This window comes from Acartia tonsa, chromosome 5, assembly GCF_053477335.1.
Source record: "Acartia tonsa isolate MP-2025a chromosome 5, ASM5347733v1, whole genome shotgun sequence".
Lineage (NCBI taxonomy): Eukaryota > Metazoa > Arthropoda > Copepoda > Calanoida > Acartiidae > Acartia > Acartia tonsa.
Window position 1 is genome coordinate 46,351,487 of NC_137264.1, and position 18,353 is coordinate 46,369,839.

An 18,353-nucleotide genomic window follows, 5' to 3' on the forward strand; every position below is an offset into this window, starting at 1 on the left:
CAGATCGGGATGAGCTGAATTTCAGCCAATCACAGCACGGCATTTCATAAAATGCTGTGCTCTCATTGGTGGAAAGTTGGCTCACACCGATCTGGCTCACCACTAAAATGATTTAAAGATTCAGCTCAGATAAAAATATCATAAATTACACTGGTACCCAAACTTTTTATAAACATTAAGTTGTCTCAAAAACTTTTTTTAATCTTAATGAACCTAGTAAGAGTGTAACTTTTTATTTTGTGACGTAACAAAAATCGAAGGATGAGAGGGGAGGTGGGAAAGGAACCCCTTAAGAGATGGATTTTTATTACGTCACAAAGATAAAAAGTTAGACACTATTACTAGGTTCATCTTGATTGGTTGGGTGTAATTTGCAGTGTTGAAACTTTTAAACCAATCACTTTAATCTATAGAAATAGAAATTTTGATTATAATCATTTGGGTTGTACAAAAATATATATAGGGCTGACAGAAAACAGATTGTTTTAAGACCGACAGACATGCGAACTGCTTTATTCCAAGTATAGAGAAGCTGCACAAAAATTTTGTAGCTCGGATAGCCTTGAAGACAGGATACATCACTAGATCTTATTTTGAACCAATGCTTGCTTAATGTTTCGGGTCAAGGCATTCCCCCCGGACATAGCAGCAGAAGAAACAATTTCAACGTTTTTAGTTATGACGCGTTGTAGGGCCGAGATTCGAACCTTTCACCTTCCCGACAACGAGCGGATACACTCCGGGAGGAAGGAAACATTGGGTTGTTTATTTCGGCAAAGTCCCCAAAGTTTAATAACGTTTTATTATTCGTTGGCTCAACAACTTTGGGGACTTTTATTGAATTTTTATCGGTTGATTAATGAACTTCAGTGTCCAAACGTTTCAACCACTAATTGTTATCTACTGAAGGGGTAATTTTGTGTCTCATCATTGGGGATGAACATCAATTAATCGGCAATTGTCTTATTCCTTTAGATTCCTGGGATGCGCTACATGTTACGCCCTAGTCGCAGCTTTAAAAATTAACAGAAAAGAGCGTCCTTTAAAAGCGTACAAACAAGGCATTTGAGAGATCAAAAGAATAGCTGCAACGCTAAAGATTCAAAGAAAATTGCCGAAAAAATATTTCCAAACATTTCATAACAATAATAATTGCTCATAGACATGATTATAAAAGGTTTGAAAATAGTAACATAACAGCTAACATAACCTATCAAAAGCCATTTACAAAATACGACGAATCGCCCCTTAAGTAACGTTGCCACGAAAGGGACATAAAATTTAGCTAGAATAAAGTTTTTCTTCAGTTGAGAAATCCCTCCTTGATTTTGAAATGTCCCATTAAAAAAAACTAGCAATAATCTAAGTTGTAGATCTGTGTATGATATCCAAAATATTATTCTCCAAATAATGGATTTATTATTACTTGGATCTTACACCAGATTATCATGTACTCTAATAAAAAGAAAACTTGTAGCTGGCTAAAATAACGATCCGTCCATCCACCCCCTTTACCCCATCCCCTACCCTCCTACTGTATAAATGAGCAAATCAATAAATGAGTAATTTGTTAGTAACCTAAATTGACGACATTCCCCTGTCATAATATCCACGTATATTCTTTATCCATTTCTCTAAATGCATATCTGTAGAATTAATGTTCGTTTTAAAGAATTCAACTTAATTTGATAAAAATTGAGTTATTTTTGCAACAACAGATGTTATCTATAAAACAGGGATTTAAAGGGATAAAATAATGGCCGATAAATTGTGGTTTCAACACTCAGCTTCATGAACTACCAATCAAAATTCACTAAAGTCCCAAAGTTATTAAGAATAAGAAAACGTTATTATAAAACTTTGGGGACTAGTGTAATACACAGCCCATTGTACCCTCTCTCTCTGATCAATATTACACAAGTTTTTATACAACAAAAAGTGGATTTTATGTGTCAAATAAGATCTTAGAACGGCTGGACAAGAATTTTCAAGTTTAAATATTCAATTTAACAGGTTTTAAGGTATTGATCAATATCCCAAGTGAAAATAACCTCTCATTTTTTTTACTCTGGCAACTTATGGTCTTCAAAAAAAGTCTGCTAAAATCCGTAATCCGGCACCTAAACCAAAACCATCACAGCGCCAAAGATCACTATCCACAGAGAGACCATCACGGCGTCAAAAATCACTGTCTCCAGAGCGTCCAACACTATCACAGCGCTGGATAGCACCTTCACCAGAGTTTAGGCAACCCTCACCACCCCCAAGAGAGGTCCACTATCAAGAAGAAACTCAGTATCGGACCGATTACTATCAACAAGAAAACCACCGTGAAAACTCTCCGAGTTTTCATATCAGTCTGACCACCAGCCTTATGGTCGTAGGGATTACCCAACGACCCATGACCAATATCGAGAGGACCAATATGACCACCGTGACCGCCGCCAGTATCTTGAACAATATGACCCCCGTGACCGCCGCCAATATCCTGAACAATATGATCCCCGTGACCGCCACCAGTACCAAAAATACCGCCGTGACCACCAAGAATACCCATATCACGAGGATTTCTATGGCAGGATGTCTTCCAACAAGCGGCCAAGATACTAAAATAAAAGTAAGAAAAATAAAATATTGTACCATTATTGTATCAATGATTTTATAAAAAAAAATATAATAAAGTTTTTTTTTGTTTTATCTTTTTAAAAAAAAAGTGTATATATTCCATATCCCGTTTTAAAATTTTAAAAGTTTTATTCCACTGCATTAATTCTGAATATTTCAGAACCAAAAAAAGCTAAAAAAATGAACTACTACAGCAATCAGCTACCTCAACTACCGCTGAGCACCCACAATGAAACATGGGATGGGGAATACAACCACCAAAGGTACGTCCAGCGTGAAATTTACCTTATCCATGGCGTGGTCGAGTTGGCCCGTCGTGGAATGAATTCCCACTTCACCCATTTCCCCCATGACAAAGTCAACGGCCGGTATTTGGCTAAATTTGTCAGACCTCTCTACCAGCTCGAAAACGCTGTTGATTCGTGGGACCAGTGGCTTTTCAGGATTACAACAAAGCAAGCATGGGAGGAGCTGGGTAAACTCAGAGAGAAGGCCCTAGATCTTATAACGTCGCTGGGCCCAGCCGCTGAAGCCTTTAGGCTCTCCAGGACGACGGCCTGGAGTCTGCAGAAAACCGTCACGCCATGGCGCCGGGTCTCAGCGTCACGGATGAAAAAGTTAGTCTCCAAGTTAAGGAAGGCCAGAACACAGCTGGCGGAGGTCCTAGACCAGCTGGCGGAGGCTGATGACGAGATAACAGCCCAGAAGTCCAACGTCCTACATCTGCAGCAATTACTCCATGAGTTTGCTGACCGTCTGAGCAGCACGGAGAAAGCATTCAGTGATGCAGGAGGACAGATACCTCTACCAGGAGCGACTGAACTCTGCCAACCGCGCTACCATGAGGACCCAGGAGCAGCTGGAAGTCACCAGAGAGGACGCCAGACAACTCCAGGAGCAATTGGAGGCACAGGAAATTACGATCCTGGCCCTCATGATGGACAATCTCCACCTCTAATTTAAAATTCTGCCTCAGAAAACATTTTTTACTATTCATTCTCTATTTTTTCAGAATATACGGGTATGGATATAAATAAAAAAAACACAAAGTTAAAAAATGAAATGAAATAGCAAAAACAAAATTAAAGTAGGTCAAACACTTTAAATATACCTTACTGTTAAATATTGTAAGGTAATGGCTTCAAGACCGGTTTGTGTCGCCCCTTTCCCCACTAACAAAATATTGTAAAATATGCAGTGGTCTGTTTGCAACCCTATGTTCTTTTCTTTCCTCCCCAGAGTGTGCAGTCCAATCTAACGGCTGTCCATTTTTAGGTCGAGCCAGAACAGAAGGTTGCTTTCAGTCTACTGCGGCAGATATTATAAATAATTGGTCTGTTCTTTCTTTTTTCCAATCATTCAAAAACAAAACTTTTTTTCAGACCGTCTATCTATAATGTCTGCCGGCTCTTAAGAGAAATCTAGGCTGGCACTATCCAATATACAGGTAGAGCTGCCATTTCTCTTTTATCGTACCCTAACCCATATTGTATATAAATTACGGGAAGGGAAAACTAAGGCTGGTAGCTAGGATAAAGCTTTAGGTTTAAACTGATTTATTAAACATATTAATATTTAATTCTTTCAGCAAACCAACATCAACCTGCCCCCTACTACCACGACCTTGATACTTCCAGAAACAAATGCCCGGACAACCACAGTGGTAACCCGGGATACTGGAGGACCAGAGGCTGGAAAGAACAGGAAGCAGATTTGAAGAACACACTGTATAAACAGCAGGTACAAAATTTATTCCAGCAAAGTGCCTAGAAGTCTTTGTGTCTGTCTGTTAACAATATCTATCTTAGCCAACAACTTGACTTTGACAGGGGGTATATATTTTTCTTATTCCAAGGTAACATATCCTAGAATAATAGGAAGTAATTTATTTAATGAATATGCACAATACACACACACACACATACACACACACACACATACACAATAGTAAAACTAGAAAAGTAGTCTAGCAAACGTAAATGTAGATTCAAATTTTAATTCAGAATCCTAATCTTTATATAAAAGTAACAAGATGTATTTGAGTCTGTCTGTCTGTACCAAAGGATCTCTCTAACCGCCTAACTTTTTTGAGGGAGGGTACTACCCCCACCCTACCAAGAAAAATCACCACCCACTAATTTTTTTTACTTAAACAAAAACACTAAAGATAGGGGAAGGGGAACGACTCCTTCCCCCAAGTGCCCGTAAAGGCAATTAGGGGCGTCGCCGCTAGTTCTAATGTAAGGTAGCATTGCTTCTTGTAAATTAACAGAGTTCTGTGGTGCTTTATTTGTGGTTAAACTCCCGTTTATTCAAGAAAATAATGAGTGACAGCTAATACATGGTCATATTTTGTACACTGTAAACAGTTTATACAAGTTTAAATAAACAATAAAGTACCGCTTTAAAGAAGCTTTGGTATGTATATGTATATTTTATTATCTAAAATATGTATAAAACTCGAGAATAATCAATTTAAATATACATAACTAGTGGCTTTGCCCCTAGCCTCTAGGGGCTGCGCCCCATGAGGTAATGGAAAGTCAACCCTCCAGAATAATTTTATAGTTATATTTTCAAAAAAGTTATTCTTTGCCGTATGCACAAAAATTTCAATTCGTAAAAATCAAACCCAGGTTGTTCACCGTATATCTCATACGGGGTGAGCATAAGCAAGTACCCCGATAGTCCCACTGATTGGACCACATATACACAAAAATTGAAAACTCTCCTCTGTAAATTTTATATAATACCTATAATTGCAACAACTTTTTAAAGATGTAAATTTTTAAAATTTACAAAAAGCCCAAAATTTTTTTTGGGTGAAATTTTTTTTTTTTTTTTTTTTTTTGGGGGGGGGGTTCATGGGGGCATCGCCCCATGGTGCAGTGGAGTTCCCCCAACCCAATTACTGGTTTTTGTTTACAAATAAAAAAAATGTAAAACTTGAAAATGGGGATTTTATTATTTTTAGGGGGGTTGGGGTGTCCCACCCTCCTAGAAAATAGCCTAAAACCAATAGAGGACCATTAGGTATATTCCCAGAAGAGTAGAGCCCAATTTGTTCAGCAGTTACTGAGATTTTACATAAAATGTAAAAAAAAAATTTTTTTGGGGGGGTGGTTTTTTTAGTTTTTGGTGGGGTTGGGGGTGTCCCACCCCCCAGGAAAATAGCTTAAAACCATCACAGGACCAGTAGGTATAATCCCGAAAGAGTAGAGCCAAATCGGTTCAGCGGTTACTGAGATCTTAAGCTTCAGACGGACAGACAGACAGACGGACATACATCAAGCTACTTTGTATTATAGATATTGCACTCTACGAAGCTTTTTTTCTGTGCCTTTAAAATTTCGTCATACAATAAACGACCAATGATAGGCCAATGCACAGACTAAATTACCAATGGCAGGCCAGAATACATTTTAATTGACCAATATCGTAGGCTCTTATGTCATATTTTATAAGCACTATAAAGAGCTTTGTAATGTACAAAATCATACCATGAATTAGCTGTCACTGAAATGTGTTGCCTTTCCTATTGTAATGTCCACCTGTCATAAAATTACATTTTCAAGATATCCTACTATTTAAAGTAGTAAGGATTTTGATTGTCTGTAAAGATCTTGCTTACCACGGAACCGATTTTAGATTATTTTTATATTCAAATTTAAGTCTTTTGATGGTTTTAGGCTATTTTATATTTAAATTTAAGTCACATGATGGTTTTAGGCTATTTTATATTTAAATCTAAGTGTTATGATGGTTTTAGGCTATTTTATATTTAAATATAAGTCATATGATGGTTTTAGGCTATTTATATTTAAATTTAAGTTTTATGATAGTTTTAGGCTATTTTATATCTAAATTTAAGTCATATGATGGTTTTAGGCTATTTATCAGTCCATAGAAATCCCTAAATGCTAGGGGCGCAATTAGCTAATTATAAATATCAAGTTAAGTGATTTATTGACAATACAGTCAATTGTTAGGTGTATATTTACGATATTTTATATATTTTATCCCTGCAGGGTTGTCATCCTTGTATTGTGTTGTATTTTATTTAGGCCTTTTGTAGGATTAGGTCTTTTTTAAGGTAAGGTCTTTTGAAATCAGGCCTTTTTTCTGTAGATAAAAATACAAATAAGCAGACTTTTTTTTACCCTTTAAAAATTGAAAGTAATGCAATTATTTGACCATGAAAATGAAAGATAAAACGAGAAAATCAGACAAAGTTTCTGCGATATTATTCGATTTAAATCAAGCATTGTTTGTGTCAATCTGCGCCTTACTTTTATGTATTCTCAATGTTTTCAGTTAAACAAGTTTTACAATTTTCATAAGTAGCGCAGCAATTACAATCAAACAGCATTAAAAATAGTATCAAAGTCCAGAGAGATCTAGGGGACAATGGGCTGTTTATTACACTAGACCCCAAAGTTTTATAATATAGTTTACGGTATTATCCTCTTAGAGATTTTTTTTTCAATTTTGAAAATTTGAGAACCTCCCCCCCCCCCCCCCCCGACTGCGAACTATGAACTCTGGCCGCAGCGCTCGGCTCCCTTGCCTGCCTAGCCGCAGCGCTCGGCCCCCTTGCCTGCCTAGCCGCAGCGCTCGGCTCCCTAGCCTAAAACCTAACCTAACCTAAAATTGTTGTTCGTCGGTAGTCGGGGGGGGGGGGGGGGGTTTAGTGGGGGGAAGGAAGGGTACAAAATTGAAAAAAAAGAAAAAAAAATTATAAGAGGATAACGCCGTAAATTTTAGGCAGGTACGCTCTTAATTAAATACAATTTTAAATTTCTAAATTTTTAAATTTTACAAGAAAGTTAATCTTGTCAGACAGACAGACGGACACTGAAATTGTAGAGCCAATGAACGATAAACTATGTCTATCATCGTATTATATCTAGCTCTCTACGAATATAAAAATGTACAATCATAAGATTAAAACCAGTTTTTATAGCCCGTGCTTTCGGCACCTCGGGGCTAAAAAAATGGTTTTAATCTTAAAATTGTACATTCTATATCCGCGGAAAGATGTTCATAATACGATGCGAGAAATAACTATTACCACTTTTGTAGATAAAATCATGGGTTACTAAAATGATTGGACATAATATCACTTGTTTGGAAACATCCAATTAAAGTACCCAAAATGAGATAACGTGGTTTTAAAACTTTGGGTACACTTTATTAAAATAGCTGAATAAATGTACCAATCCCCGGACAAACTCACACGGATTCTTGCCAATTTGATTTGATTAAAAGAATGAAGCGAGCAAAAAGTTTCATTACAATCAGACGATTTCTTCTGTAGTAGAAATTAATTTGACTGACAGTTTGACGGATGGATAGAAAGATATATAGAATGTTTTAATGTGATCAGACAATTCTTTCCAAGAAAAAATATATTTTAGAAGTTTATTCGCTTATAAAGCAGTAGCTAAAATATTTTGATTTTAATAAAAAGAGTTATTAGATTTAGAGGGAAATTTCTATCTATTCGATTGGATTAATATAAAATATACTTAGGTAAATAAGTAAATTTGATCCCTATATAAAAGTAACAGAATGTCTCTGTGTCAAAAGCAAAGGATTTCGCTAACCAATGAACTGATATGGTTCTCCTTTACAATGAAGCTTTTAATGGGCCCAGGTTTTTTGTCTATTTTGGTAGAGGGTACCTCACTCCTAAGAAAAAACATAAACTTTCTTTTTAAAACTAAATTGAAAGTGTAGTGTCGACTTCCATTGAATGAGAGGGGTGTTTTAATAAAGAATTAAATGATTTATCCTTTAATCCAACACCTTTTTCTACCCCCTGTCTACATGAAATATTGCATGTACCTTTTTAAGGCTATCAACCATGCACTTTTTCGTACCTACCTCTTTAAAAGTGTTTCTTTGAAATAACCAAACCCTTTTGTGTACTGTGAGGTCTAAAACATGTTTTTACTGTGTCTACAACTATAAAGAAATATATATAATCCAGATAACCACCTGCATCCAGTGTTTCGTCTGCTATCAAATTGTATTCTGCTCTTTGGTCGAGACTTGGCTGTGTTAATATTCCCGACGCTATTGGTTGTTTTTCGAGGACCCAATTGAAAGTCAGCACAGGGTCCTCAGGAAAGGGACATATTTTAACCCTTTCCCCTCTATTGTTTTACTCAAATATTGAATACATGCAGGTTTTAGGCTATTTTTTATAGTATTGTGTAGTGTATAAACACCCCGTATTTTCCACACATGAATTGTTCCTAGAAAATATTCTACATATGGCATGGCGAAGCTTTAAGCAAAGATATAGACAAGATTTTTAACAAGGACAATTAGGTCCATTAGTATCGCAGCAATAAAAGTTATTTTGTGAAAATAATGAAAAGTAGAGAAAACTAGTTGCAAAATGGAGAATTTTATAAATATAAGTTTTAGGTACATTCGTTTATACATATAAATTAGTACCTAAGGGTTTTTTGTTGAAAGCTTTTAAACCATAGAGAAAAAAATAAAAGAGAGGAATCGAAGCAACTAGAAGACAAAAATACGCAGTAGGCCCAGAGGCCTACTCAGCGCTGTTGCCGCGCTAAATTTTTTTGCTATTCAACCTCTTTTCAAATGGGAGGATTACAAAATTAATATGCAAAGTATTGATAATTAATTAATGATTAATAATAATAATTTTATTTTTATTTTCAAAAATTTGTGCATGAAAGATGAATCCTTCCACTTCTAAAAAGGGGGAACTTTTTTTTCATAATAAACATTCAGCTGATTCTAACCGCCCCCCGCTGTTTGCTAAATATCGCTTTTCTTTTTATTCACATTATTATTTATGATTGACATACAAAAAGCCCTGTGCGGTTTTTGCTTTTCGTCTGCTAAATTTTCAAGGGATGGGGAAGTAGTATTTTACCATCAAAAGGGGGTGAGTATTCATCCTCTTATCCTTTTTCCTTATGTTTTAAACTCAATTTTATGGAAGCTTTAGGTATCAAGGTGGTTTTAGGCTATATACTTATCTATTTGAGTACAGTTTACAATCTTTAATCTGTCTCTATACTATTTAATTTGCTATATATCTATGTCCCTGTCTTTTAGCATATGCAGTATTTTGGCTTATCTTAATTTTTAAAAGCAAAGCTATTCTATAGTAATGGTCTGTACGTCCGTCAGTACATTCGTACGTCCATAACGGTTAGCTTTTTTGTTAATTAGGGCATGTTTGAATTTTTCTAACAATTTAAAACTTTGGATGATTAGTCCTGGATCAATAAGGTACCACTAAGAAGGCGTACCAACTATATATTTGTTGCCAGTCCGTACGTTCATTTAAAGCATGAAGATTTTTTACAACAATATTTTAGTTTCTAGTTCAAAAGGTCTCATAGTATAAGCGACGCATCTCAATAATCAAGTCCTAAAATGCAAGCTTGTCCTTAATCAGAATCATATATCTCTGCAATTTTATATATGTACATTTAAAAAATTTTGTTCGTTTTTTTTTATTGCCTTATTTTAGAGCTTCGCTTTCATGGATATTATCATCCTTGTTATAACAGCAAATCTATTCTTTATCCGGTTTGAAAAATGCATAGCCTTTCTATAGCTTATATCAGATGTGTGTTCCTTACCTAAAATAAAAAAATGTATGAGTAATTTGATAAATAAAGTAGTTTTTTTTTCTCAATTTTACCACATACTTTTTTTGGTTGAGGGGGGGGGGGGGGTAGTTTAATATATAGATAGCAAGATTTATGTAGATTTGGCTAAGGAAGGTAACATTGCCTATGAAAGATAGAAAGATACCTAACTACTAAGTTTTATAAGATATAAACTGTTGAAAGTTAGATAACTAGATATAAAATTGGCATTAGGAAGGTCACATTGCATATGAAATATCTTGATAAAAGATAGAAAGATACCTAACAAGCAAGATAGATAGATAGAAAATGAGGATATATAACTGGCAAGATAGATGAGATAAATGGATAGAAAATGTGGATAGTAAGATAGCTAGATATAGAATTAACGTAATGAAGGTCAAATTGCATATGAATTGGCATAAGGAAGGTAACATTGCATATGAAACATCTTGATAGAAAGATACCTAGATAGCAAGATAGATAGAAAATGTGGATAGTTAGATAGCAAGATATAGAATTGGCATATCGAAGGTAACATTACAAATGAAATATCATAATAAGATAAGATAAGATAAGATAGATAACTAAGATAGATAGATAGCAAATGAGGATATATATCTAGCAAGATAGAAAAGATAAATAGATAGAAAATATGGATAGATAGATAGCTAGATATAGAATTGGCACTAGGAAGGTCACATTGCATATGAAATATTTGAATGATTGATGTCTAATACCATATTTTAACTGAGCACAGATATAGATAGATAGATAGATTGCAAAACAGAGATAAAAATAGGAAACAGGAAATGGGAATAGTTATTTTTAACACCGTATTATTAACAGCTTTCCGCGGATATAAAAATAAAAATAATAATATTTAATCCAGTTTTGTAAGCCCTGAGAGGCCGATGCCCCGGGTTTACAAAACTGGTATTAATTTTATGATATTTATACAAAGTTGTCTGTAATACGATGCTATACATGATTATTAAGTATAGCCGGTTCTAATCCAGCGGATATCTATCAGTTTCGAAGCCCTACTAGAAAGAAAATTTTGACAAATCAAAATAGAAAGAGGGTAAAAAGGTTAAAAAAGAGAAGGTGTTTAAGTCTGAAGCTTAAGATTTCAACAACTACTGAACTAAATGCGTTCTCCTTTCTAGGGAAGCTTATAAAAGATCCCGAGATGGTCTTAGGCTATTTTTTGTCCCTTCCCTATCCCTACTAATACATATCCCCTAGATGCTAGGGGCGCTGCCACTATCAAGAGAGATGAAGAAATCTAAATATGGCTAACAAGCATTATGATTACTTTTTATATGGCACAATTTATCAAGGAGGGAGGGGACAATGGGCTGTTTAAAAAACTAGTACCAAAAAGTTTACGATTCTTCAGCGTAAAAGCTTTGGAGACTTTTATGGAAGTTTGATTGGTTGGTTCATAAAGTTGTTTCAACAACTAATTGTAATCTACAGAAGGGGTAATTTTGTGCGTCTTTATTGGGGATGTACATCAATTTATCGACCATTGTCTTATCCCTTTAGATCCGTGATAATTTATATATTGACATTTGCAAGAGCATAGCTTCTAATACAATAATCCAATCTTTAGTCTTTTTTTAGAGACAACAATATCTATTTGAATCGCAGCAATAACAAAGCACTCAGTGGCGTGCGAACCGAAGGGGGCATTTGGGGCAAACGCCCCCCCCCTAGCGACCAAAACGCCCCCCCCCCTGCCCCCCCCTAGCAACCGCCCCCCTGCCCCCCCCTAAATGTTAAAAAATGCCCCATTTTGCCCCCCCCTGGTCAACAAAAATGCCCCTTTTTGCCCCCTACCCTACAAAAAGCAAAACTATCCCAGTTTCCAAAAAAAAGATCAAGAAATACTCAAAAAATAAATTTTGGCGCTTCGCGCCATACAGACAGTTACTATTCATTTAACCTTACCAAATTTTTTAATTAGTGTAGAAATTAGGTTATAATCTTTTTTCACTGAACATAACAAACCAGGTTATAGGAAGTATTTTATTTTGTATCAAAGAAATTTTGTACATCCCCAATGATGATACACAAAATTACCTTATATAGATTACAATTAGTGGATGAAATGTATGGAAACTCGACTTAATTAACCAACAAATCAAAATTCCATTAAAGTCCCCAAAGTTGTTGAGCCAACGAATAAGAAAATTTTATATGAAATATTGGGGACTAGTGTAATAAATAGCCCAAAAACCCCTCCCTCCTTGCATATTTGAAGAAAAAAATTTGCGTTCGCTCCCTTCCAAATGGTTTCTGCTATGAAATATTGGGGACTAGTGTAATAAATAGCCCAAAAACCCCTCCCTCCCTGCATATTTGAAGAAAAAAAATTGCGCTTCGCGCCCTTCCAAATGGTTTCTGCTATGAAATATTGGGGACTAGTGTAATAAATAGCCCCAAAACCCCTCCCCCCCTGCATATTTGAAGAAAAAAATTTGCGCTTCGCGCCCTTCCAAATGGTTTCTGCTATGAAATATTGGGGACTAGTGTAATAAATAGCCCAAAAACCCCTCCCTCCCTGAATATTTGAAAAAAAAATTTGCGCTTCGCGCCCTTCCAAATGGTTTCTGCTATGAAATATTGGGGACTAGTGTAATAAATAGCCCAAAAACCCTCCCCTCCCTGCATATTTGAAGAAAAAAATTTGCGCTTCGCACCCTTCCAAATGGTTTCTGCTATAAAATATTGGGGACTAGTGTAATAAATAGCCCAAAAACCCCTCCCTCCCTGCATATTTGAAGAAAAAATTTGCGCTTCGCGCCCTTCCAAATGGTTTCTGCTTTTTATCACAATGAAAGGACAAGTAATATTTGTTTTATTTTTTACACAGTTCATTATATCTTTGGTTTTTATGGTACAATAGATTTTTTTGTGGATTATAATATTAAAAAAAATAAAATTTTTCGCTGTTTCGAGCATCCAGTATGTAATTTACTTTGACTGTCATCACACAACATACAGGAAAAAGGATTTGTGACTTTTTCTACCTAAAATATATATTTATTTCAACAGATGCTCTTTAAATCTACTTGTCTGTATTCTTATTAATGATTTTTTGCTTTGCTATTTAAAGATGTTGTCATCATTGTTGTCAAACAATAAAGAAATATTTAATATCATTTTCTCATATTAGGTTAATTTTTGGTAAATTATTTCCAAAATGAGTGTTTTTATCTCCCCCCCCCCCCAATTTTTTTAATGGGGTTATTCATCCTTCCTGTTGAGATTTTATAACAACCTCTTCCACCCATTAAAAATGTTTTGTGGTGGAGAGGGGGGGGGGGGAAAGGTTAATTTATCTTCTGTACTATTTTTTCGAAGATGCTTTCTAGCTCCCTTCCCTTCGGTCATTGCAGGGTGGGGAGAAGGGATAGGGGAGAAGAGATGGGGAGGGGGGGGGGGAAGAGATGGGGGATATAAATGGGAAATAGGGATGGGGGAAGGGATGGGGAAGAAGGGATATGGAAGGAGGCCTATAATCAAATAATCCCACCCCTTAAAACGCCCTTACTTAAAATTAGTAAATATAATCAAAATGCCCCGGGGGGGCACTTTGCTTTAGGGGGGGGCAAAATTTTACAAAATTTTCAAAATGCCCCCCCCTAGACAAAGTGCTTTGCACGCCACTGAAAGCACTAAAAACCTCACGTGAGACATAACATTTATATAAATTGATTAGATTTATTGGTTAAAATGTTTGTACACAGATTATGAGTGCCCAAAGTTTCGAGCCGACGAATGAGAATGCATGTTTATAAAACTTTGGGTACCAAACGACCAAGGTTTCCTATCACCCTTCAAATCAGCCATTAAGCTATTTATTTTTTGTTCATTTATAAACTATTTCGCTACTAATGTTTATTTTTTAAAACGAAGCTTTTCTATAATTAGGGTCGGTCCGTCCGTACGTACGTCTGGAACGGATAACTTTTTTCGTTAATTTAGGCATGTTAGAATTGTCCTATAGATTTCAAACTTTTCATGGTGATTCCTGTAGTAGTTAGATACGATTTAGAAAGCGTAGCAACTCTATAATCACTACCAGAATGTCCGTACGTCCATTTTAATCTGATTTTTGGAATACTGATTCCTAGGACAACAAAGTACAATGTTAAAAGCGAAGCATCTCTATAAACATTATCCTGTACCTATTTGGCAATTTTTCAACAAATTGACTTACAATTTTGATTCGACATTTATACATTTATGTTCTGATTTTTCAGTTCTGACACTCTACATGTGTTAATGTCCGTTTATCCTACAGTTTCAGAGCTTCGCTTTTTTGGATGTTGTCATCCTTGTTATTTTATCATTTGAATAAGATAAAAGAAGATAATTAAAATGAAACAAATATAAGATCCAATTACACACTACAGACAGATAAACAGACAGACAGACTGACATACATACAAACAAGGATTACAACATCCATAAAAGCGAAGCACTGAAACTGTAGGACAAACGGACATTAACACTTATATAGGGTCAGAACTGAATAATCAGAATATAAACTTATGAGAGTTAAAGCAAAATTGTAAGTGTAAATTTGTTTAAAAACTGCTTGATACAGGATAATGTTTATGTACATACTTACATTTTTTGGACTTGATTATAGAGTTGCTTTGCTTGAAACATTATACTTTGTTGTCTCAGGAATAAACATACCAAAAATCAGATTAATCGGATGATTAGATCACAAAAAAAATTTTGTTCTTAATAAAGTAAAAAAATCAACATGTTTAAATGGACGTACGGACATTCGTGTAATGATTATAGAGTTGCTACGCTTTCTTAATCGTACCTAACTACTAAAGGAATCGCCATGCAAAGTTTTAAATCGATAGGACAATTCTAACATGCCAAAATTAACTTAAAAAGCTTACCGTTTGTGACGGACGTACGGACGGGCGTACGGACCGACCCTAATTATAGAAAAGCTTCGCTTTTAATAAATATTTAGACATACAAACAAACAGATAAACATACAACATACAAATTGTTTTGAAATAAAACCTGTGTTTACAAACAAGATATTCATTTAGGAATATTAGAATAAACAACTAAAACTAAAAGTCATTATGGTTTAAGATTGTTTATTACAGTAAATAAAAAAGGACGCTATATTAAATGTAAAAGATTTATAGAAAGTAAATTGGGCAGATAGAAAATCAGTGCAAGAACAATCAGGCCATAATATTGGTACGACAGGGCAATTATTGTTTTATTTCATTCGTATAATGAGTCATCTATAAAGAGTTTAAATACTCCATAAAAATGAAATAAGCTTAAAAGTAAAACCTTATGTATACAGAAGAGTAATTTCAGTACTAGAAAGGTATAGGTTAGGGAAAGAAATTTTTAGAAAACTATCTTATGTAGAAACCGAGATATTATATTTTTACACTCAGAATCAAACCTTGACAAATAAAAGTATATTAACCAGGAATCTAAAGGATTAAAAGATAATGGCCATTAAATTTATGTACATCCCCAATGATGATAAAGAATATAATGGCTTCTGTAGATACAAATAAATTGTTAAAACGTTTGGACAATTAACCAATCAAAACCAATCAAAATTTAACAAACGTTCCCAAAGTTGTTAAGCCAACGAATAAGTAAACACTATTGGACTCATTTATTAATAAACAGTACAATGTCCCCTTCCTTTCCTGATTCAAAAAGACATTTCATCAATTGTTGATTTTCTTATTGCATTGCTGGAAATCATCAGGGACAAGGGACCAGGATTCTATGCGCAAATTTCTCCACAACTGACTTCCTTCTTCCCCCTCCCCCTCTGATAGTGGACAAAATAATGTCATTTATCCCGGTCATACGCCGTCATGCGTCATGTTGGAAGGGTGACACAAAGTTAAGATGACAGATTTCGCGATTTGAAAAAAAATATCTTTATATTATGGCGAATTAAATAATCTTGCAAGCATCGATTTTATCTTTTAGGGAAAAATAGTAAATTAAATAGCGAAGAGAAATCTGAGATCTGAAATTTGCGTCACCCATTCAACATGACGCAAGACGGCGTATGACCGATAGAAATGGCATTATTTTGTCCACTATCCCCCTCTTCTTACCCACTGCCCTTTATTTACAGCACAAAACAAGCTATGCTATATGCCAACTTTACACCACCAAAATATTCAAAATTTCATCAATTTCAAATGGTATTAATTTGTTGAATCACGGCCCCTGGGAATCATAATAAAATGATGGATGTAATTGTAGAATATACGTGGATTTTATGAAAGAAGAAATTTTTCGTTAATTTAGATTGCAATTTCCCCGTGCTTTTATTGGCGGACTGTTTATGCAGTATTAGGGTATAGGAGGAGGTTGGGGGATATTTTAGCCCACTACAGAGTTCACTTTACTATAGAACATGAAAATATGGTGTAAGATCCAAGTAATAATATATCCATTAGTAAGATGTTTATTTTTCCTACTCCAACAACAAAGCAAGGTCCCATTTTACACGACATAGCAGCAGAATAAGGAATATCAAAATAAATTGAAGAGAAAACACCACTGGACCCAAGGGAGGGGGCATTGGCTGTTAGTCCCCCAAAGTTTTATAATAACGTTTTCTTCTTCGTTGGCTTATTAACTCTTGGGAGTTCTATTGAATTTTGATTGGTTGGTTCATTAAATTAAGTGTCTAAACGTTTCAACCACTAATTATAATCTAAAGAATGTGTAACATCATTGGGGATGTAAACAATTTATCGGCATTTGTCTTATCCCGTTAGATCCTTATCAGTAAAAGCATTTAAATTAATCTTAGATGTAAAATGTGAATTTTATCATGGTAAATTAACAATTTTGATTTACCCTGTCAAATTTTTGTGTACGTTTACATTAAAATGTCGACATACAAAAATGTGATTTGTCGATAATATGTTAATCATTGCCACTTTTAAAAGATGCTTTATCGTCGACTTACAAATCATTATCCACTTCTCCTTCATTTGATTTTCATAAATTACTTCTTCTCTCTTCGTATGCACGACAAATATTGTGTTTTAATGACGTCCTTAATTTGCAAAATTTACTGCAAAAACATTGCGAAATATTGTTATGCTTAGTTTTGATAATAACAAGGATGACAACATCCATTAAACGAAGCTCTAAAATCAGATAGGACAAACGAATATTTACATTTGTATTGTAGAGATGCTTTGTTAATACAGTTGCTACGCTTGCTAAATCATTCCTAACTGCTACAGGAATCATCATGAAAAGTTTGAAATTTATAGGACGGTTCTAACATGCCTAAATTGACGATTAAAGCTATCCGTTACAGACGTAGAGATCGACCCTAATTATAGAGAATCTTCGCTTTGAAACAAGGAAAATTGAATGCACATATTGAAAGCTATCCGTTACAGACGTACGGACGGAAGGACGGACCGACCCTAATTTTAGAAAAGCTTCGCTTTAAAAATGATAATATCTATTAATTTCTTAACTTTTAATTAGTTGTATACCTAGTAAATACTTGTAAGATTTCTCTTAATAGATTTATTATTACTGGGATCATACACTACATTATCATGTACTCTAATAAAGTGAAACTTGCAGCTGGGTAATATAACGATCCTCCCATTCACCCCATCCCCTCTCATCCTACTGACAAAAAGGCCAAGAAATTATGTCCATGTTAGCAATTTGTGCCAATTTTACCCCTGTCATAATATCCACATATATTCTATATCCATTTTTTCATTTGTAACACAAATATAATTCTTTTTGTTAATTAATGAAAAGTGTAGTATTAAATAATAGAAAATGAATTAGGAAAAAAGTGCAAATATTTTTAATACATAGTTTTCAAGGCGGGCGGATAAAGTGAATAGTAGAGAGAAGATGCCAAATTAATCGGAGGAGTCTTCAAAAAATGTCAGAAGCAAATCCTATCTAAAATATATAAAAAAAAACTTTGTTTTGCATTATGTAATAAATGTATAAATATAGATGTATAACCAGACAACTACCTGGATCCCACTGTTGTTGACC

The 18,353-nt window shown here is 34.8% G+C and overlaps 2 protein-coding genes and 1 long non-coding RNA gene across 4 annotated transcripts in view; 1 reads left to right on the plus strand and 2 right to left on the minus strand.

The window, feature by feature from the left end:
- Positions 1-18,353, minus strand: part of LOC145319655 (uncharacterized) — a 265,819-nt gene that overhangs the window by 171,658 nt on the left and 75,808 nt on the right. The window lies entirely within an intron of this gene.
- The window catches only part of LOC145319652 (uncharacterized), a 205,592-nt gene that overhangs the window by 99,675 nt on the left and 87,564 nt on the right, over positions 1-18,353 (minus strand). The gene's annotated exons all lie outside the window — the stretch shown is intronic.
- LOC145320361 (uncharacterized) lies at positions 3,810-4,269 on the plus strand. Its single transcript, XR_013880171.1, has 2 exons — positions 3,810-4,072; positions 4,214-4,269. It is a non-coding gene; the product is annotated as an uncharacterized LOC145320361 (long non-coding RNA).